Consider the following 6773-nt stretch of genomic DNA (forward strand, 5'->3'; position numbering starts at 1 on the left):
GGATGATAGAGCCTAAAGCTTCCAATGGACATCGATTCATCCTAGTCGCTATTGATTACTTCACGAAATAGGCCGAAGTTGCTTCGTATGCCAACGTCACTCGACAAGTGGTTACCCGGTTTATCAAGAAAGAGATAATCTGCCGCTATGGAATACCTAGCAAGATCATCACTAACAACACCAGTAACCTCAACAACACTATGATGAGGGAGTTGTGCGAAGAATTTAAGATCGAGCACCATAACTCTTCACCTTACCAGCCCAAGGTGAATGGCGTCGTAGAAGCAGCTAATAAAAATATTAAGAGAATCATCCAGAAGATCGTTAAGACATACAAGGACTGGCATGAAATGCTACCCTTCGCTCTACATGGTTACAGAACTTCAGTATGCACATCCACTGGGGCAACTCCATACTCTCTGGTTTATGGAATGGAGGTTGCCCTACCGATCAAAGTCGAGATTCCTTCACTCAGGGTCATCATGGAAGTTGATCTTGATGAAGCTGAATGGGTTTAATCTCGACATGACTAGCTGAATCTGATTGAAGAGAAGCGTTTGACGGCCGTCTGTCATGGTCAGTTATACCAAAGACGTCTCAAACAAGCTTTTGACAAGAAGGTTCTTCCTCGTGCGTACCACGTTGGAGACCTTGTGCTCAAGAGGTATTCTGCCATTCACTCAGACCCGCGAGACAAATGGACTCCTAACTATGAGGGACCTTTCGTCGTTAAAAAGGCCTTCTCGTGTGGGTCTCTAATCCTCACAACAATGGATGGGGAAGATTTGCCTTCACCGGTGAATGCAGACATAGTCAAAAAATATTATGCCTAAAAAGAAATGATGAAAGCCCGCTAGATTAACCTCCGCAAGGTGAATCTATGCAAAAATGGCTATCCTGATGGACCAAAAAATGATTTGTCCATGCAAAAGTTACGGAACATGTATGAAGCTCGCTAAGCTGAAAACCCGAAAGGGCGGCTCAGGAAAAAAGGAGCATCCCGGTGGACAAAAAGAATTGAAAGATCCAGGCAAAAGTTAGGGATAAAGGCATTGACTATGATCCTTGAGCCCATACGCTACAAGCTAGATATCAGAGGGTCAATGACTGATCCAATCACCGTCAGCCCAAGTAAGGTCTTGGGATTCAAATTATATGGTAGACTAAGGCCCATGTTGTAATCAATGGATAAAAATATACAAAAATGTTTCCCATTGCCATTTCAATTTTTTTCCCTCAATTTTCGCAACATCCTCATTAAGGGTGTCTACATCCTTGTACTCACCATATGAACAGATTCTATATTAATAAAATTCACTTATTCCATCAAACATGATTATTCTATGTTTTGTATGCAAAATAATTGGCTTGTCTTACTCACATAATGCTTTAAAATTTCGGGGAATAATAAAAAACTACACTAAAGAGAAACACTTTGCATTACGGGTGAAACCTGATAAACCTGATAGGTGATCGATGACTCAATAGTGGTGTTACTTGGATACCTGTGACATTCAATCAGCTGGGACACCGTGGGGGTTCCGGCGTCTCAGTGTTCCTTAACAGGCAGGGAATCCCGTAATGGCAGTATTGGTACCCATTAAACTTCTCAATAATCATGTTCTAATTCTCGATGACGAGTCGGAGTTCTCATCACAATAAAGATCCATCCCTACATATGACAAATAAGAAAGAAAACATGCATCATTGAAAAATAAGCATACATCATGCACTACATGAAGCATCTTCCCCACACCGGTGATGGGACTTCAGCCACCTATTCCAGCAAATTTCGGGAACCTAGGTGTTTAATCCTCTTCTACCTTGAATACCTGAAAAGCTTCCGCAATTCCTATATTCAAGTCAAAGAAGAATAAATAGGGGCAACTGTTGTACCCCTAAATTTGCCTTCCCTTTTTCCTAGTCTTCCATCCAACCATATGACTTGGGATCGTTTGCATACATTCATAATTCATTCATATGCATCATTCCTTCACTAATGGATCACCATAGATTCAAAACCTTGGGCTTCTAAAGCTAAGGTTTGTGTGGATATCAAGCTTCAAAAGCATGGCCTGACTATCTCATAAAGCATAGGGATTGTCTAGCCAGTCCTCAGGGGTCCTCAAAACCCTAATTCCTCAAGATATGATGATGGGATCTCATGGAGCTGCTCTGACTCTTTCCTTGACCATCAAAACCCTAATGAGGGCTCATACATTAGAAGACTTGTTGTTGAAGCATATGATTATGTTCAAAGGATTTGCTTAAGGAGTAGGCCTCAGGGAAACCCTGATCAAGGAGATGATGAATCTAATGGACTTGGTGGCTTGACTTTCCATCTAGTAACATACATAACCTTGACGTCACCCACTTTTCACCTATTGTCATGTAAATGGTCTAATCTTAATTTGGTCCCTTTTGGGCATTGTTCTTGAATCCATCTTGGTCTCAATGTCCCATTGGTAGGTCCATCTGATTGTTGATGCATCTACGGTCTTGGTCATCCAAACAACCAAGCTTCTTGTGCCTCAAGCCATTCCTGATCAAGCCATTTGATTCATGGATACCTCATTCAACCCTAGTCTTATACCCTCATTAAATGGCCTTGCTAACATATATTATCAGTCAAGTCATTTTCTTCTCAAAGTCAAGCATTCAAGTCATAAAAAAGAAAACAAAACCAATTGGAAAACCAATTTCAAACCAATTTGAAAACCAAGTTCAATCACTTTCCAAACCATTTCAATTCATTCCATGGCATTTTTGACCATTACATGTGATTCTACACTAGAAAATACAAAAATTGACATTTTGACCAATTGTTGACTTTGGTCAATAGTTGACTTTTTGGTCAACTTTGACCAAAGTCAACCCCATATCCAAAAACCCTAAATTTCACCCTAACCATTTTTTCATTGTCCATTTACAAATAAAATACAAAGAAAATACAATTTTGACCATCTGTTGACTTTGGTCAATAGTTGACTTTTGGTCAACTTTGACCAAAGTCAACTTTCATTTGCTCTTGACCCTCTAAACTTGGCCTAGCTTCTTGATGTAATGATTCATCTAATCTTCATACTTGGTAGTGCTTTTGTTTGGTTGCTTCCATTGCAAGTAAGTAGCATTGTGCACAAACCATGTAATCTTGACATTTTGGAATCCATAACCCTTGGCATTGGTCTGTCCCAAGTCAATTTTAAAAGGGCTCTAACGCAACCCAACATTGTCCCTTACTTATCACTTATGGCTCTAACCGAAGAAGCAATATACCAATCCATGGAAATGCACGATTTAAATAATGGAGAATCAATGCTAGCCCTGCTGCTGCAGCAGTCCATTCAATATCCTGCAGCACATTGCCTTGCCTGGAATCCTGCAGTAGCACCATGATACTTACATGCAAGTTGAAGCATAGGGACCATCCCAGCAGAAACAAACCAACATAACCATAAACTCAGTCATGACATGTCAAAACCACCAATTCACAATGCATCACAAACCAACCTGCAATGTATCAGCTGCAGCTAAGGCATCATTGCATAATGGCCTTACAAAACCAAACCACCATGATCCTCATACCTGCCACCCTCAAGAACCTGCTACAGAACTAGTGCATGAACAATAAGCCAGCGTAAGCCTTGAGCAACAGAAGATCCACCCTGGTTTAACCATGGCACCAAAGCAGACAAATGCATTCCATGTTGTAAGTCCACTGCAACTGGCATGTAAGCAAAACAGAGTATCCAAATACTTGTCTTCCAAACTGAATGCCACAACATAAGCCTTGAATCATAATTAGACTGGTAGATAGTTGTGAATCTACCAACCTGCTAGAAAAAACCATCAAACAAAATCAGAATACCACAAGCTAAAGGCATTGTTTAAACCAAAGACAAATGTTCCTTGAGATGCATCAGAACAACATCCTATCCAAAGGAAATCAAAACAATTAGAGTGCAGGGCAATGGAAACCTAAATAGGCTGACTTGTTTTCAACAGCAAACAACAGCACTGGAAGCAACAATAGACCATGGTACATACCAGCTCTTAAACCTACCTACCTGCATTACACCAATGGAACCAGTTCAGACATGTTACAGAACATAACTACCATGGTCATTGATACCTACTGCATGCCTATAAGCTGAACCCATGCCTTGCAATCCATCAAGGTCTTGGCCCTGTGCAGCATCACAATGGAACCACACCAATGCATTGGGTTTGCAATACTTGTCACCATGAGCTGCAAGTCCTGGAGCATGAGTTTGGAAGTAAGATACAAAGGAAATACATTGGCGCTGTATCCTGTCATCCATAAGCAAGAGCACAACATGAGCTCACAAGCATTCCCCTGTACAGCATGACATAATCAATCAATGCCAACCTATTCATTTCAATAATAAAATCAAACCTAACAATCAATCATAGGTTGAACTGGAAGAAGGATTCAACAGGATTCATCCATGTACATTGCAAAACCAGTTGTGGAAACAGTAGTGTATACACACCTCAAAGCCAAAACTGTTCTAAACCTGCATCAGGGTACTCACAATGCCAGTTGAGCATGATTTGCCAATGGATGAATAACCTAGCATGGCAAGAACCATTGGGGCAATTGGAAGCAGAACTGTGGCCAATCATTTATAGTGTGAAGCAATACACAAAGCCTTGACAATAATGGACATCACAAGCAAATATTCAGAGGGAAACTTTGATCTATGACAGGTTATATATGGGTTCACTTGTTACCTTTCTATAAGCCAACTAAACAACAAGACATTCATCAATCCAAAGCAGAAAGCCTAAGCCACTTATGTTCAACCCACAACATGAGCAACAGGTCACAAGACCATTTTCACATAACTCCAAACTATTCCTAACTTGTAATAGCCAGTCTAATTTCAATTCACTCACTCATTAACCAACTTAAACTAACATAACTAATTGAGTTTCTCATTCACTAACCAACTGAGTTTTCAGTTAACTCGGTGATTCAGATCCAACTAACTCCTAACCATATCTAATTGACTCCAAACCTAAATCCAAAGCTAACAAATTCGGAAGCCAAAACTCTATTTAAGAAATCCACCATTCACAATTTTGACACCTGGGAAAAACCCTGTGGAATTCAGCGTAATTACTCTTTGCAATCTCTCCCCTCACCCTCACCAGAGCTCTATTTTTCTCTCAAAGAAGCCATTGAAGCTTCACATCAAAGCTTCAATATTGCTTGAGCTAAACCATTGCATTCTCATTTAGCCATTCTCGAATTCAGAAAAAGAAGAAGAAGGAGGAAGAAGGAGAGTGCAAGTCAAGATTAAGAACTCACCTGCTGAAGTTTTCCGATCGTCTTCTCCGGTAAGTTTGTTTCTCTCCTGTGATGTTTTCTTGCTTTGAGCGTACAGGAGTCTAGCATGGAGGATAGGAAGTAGAAACCCCATGGTATTAGAGATTAACTAGGGCCAAGCGCCATTTAAAATGAGATATGAAGGTTAGGGTTCTTCCATGATTAGGCCAGATTCAACCAACTCAGGGACTGTTTCCCAATTCCATTTCCGTATTCATGTTTAGCATCTACTAGCGCATCCATTAGTGGTATTGTTTAGCTGTAAACTGATGCCGGCGCCGGCGAAGGATGTCGGCGCGGTGAGCCATTAGTGATCGGACGGTGAAGAAGAAGGCGCCACTTGAATTTCGTTCAAACCTGTTGACTTGGACAAGTCAACAGGGAGAGGTATTGGGCTTAAGTTGTTAAGGCCCATTGGATTTGCTTTTGACACACCATGCGCTGTTGATACACCCCCAAAGACTTTGGAAAGAAACAGAATAGGGATTAACTAAGCCCATTGACATTTTACTGGTTTCACCATGTTTCAAACATACACCCCCATGAACCTTGTGCCAAATGTTGATGGGCTTAACGAAGCTCACACTGCATTGTGATGCTTCTCACCCTGTTTTGGATATGCACCCCCTGGAAACTGAACCATGTGATAATGGGCTTGAACGCAGCCCATGTTCCATTTTGCTTCTCACACTATTTTTGGACATACACTATGTGACAAAAAAAATCCAGATTCGGGCTTGGTTTGAAGCCCATATGGCCAATTCATCTTCTCACCTCTTTTTCATGATCCATACCTCCTAGTCAATTACATTTCTTTTATTTTTCTTAATTGTTTTTTTTGAATTAGTTTAATTAGATTAATATTAGATTAATTATGTTGATTTTGACAATTAGAAATTAAATCTTGATTTTTAGCATTAGGATGATAGAATTTTCCTTAGAATTTTAATTAGGAGTTTAATTAGGACTTTGATTAGATTTTAATTAGGTTTTTAGTTGATTTTAGAATCACACATTTTTTCTAAACATTAGGTTAATATCAACAATTAGGATTTAATCAACTTTAGGTCATGGATAGATTTGGACATATTTTTGCAATTGACCATTTTGCCCTTATGGGCTTATTTTGGCATTTTTGTGTTAGAATGGTATGATCCCTTTAGGATTAGAATGTGACATAGAAGTCAATCATTTCCTTCCAATTTTAGGACTTAACATAGAATTTTAATCTTAATTTTGACCAATTTACACATGCTCCCTTAGGACTTCTAACTTAGAATTTTTAATCAATTTCGAATGCATGATCCCTTAGGGTAGTTTATAACAATTACTAACTTTGATTAGATCCAAACTTAGTTCCCTAAAAACAAAATAAAACCCATGACTAAGTTGATCAAAATCAATTTTAATTAATTAAATC

Source organism: Lathyrus oleraceus, chromosome 5 (genome assembly GCF_024323335.1).
Source record: "Lathyrus oleraceus cultivar Zhongwan6 chromosome 5, CAAS_Psat_ZW6_1.0, whole genome shotgun sequence".
Taxonomy (NCBI): domain Eukaryota; kingdom Viridiplantae; phylum Streptophyta; class Magnoliopsida; order Fabales; family Fabaceae; genus Lathyrus; species Lathyrus oleraceus.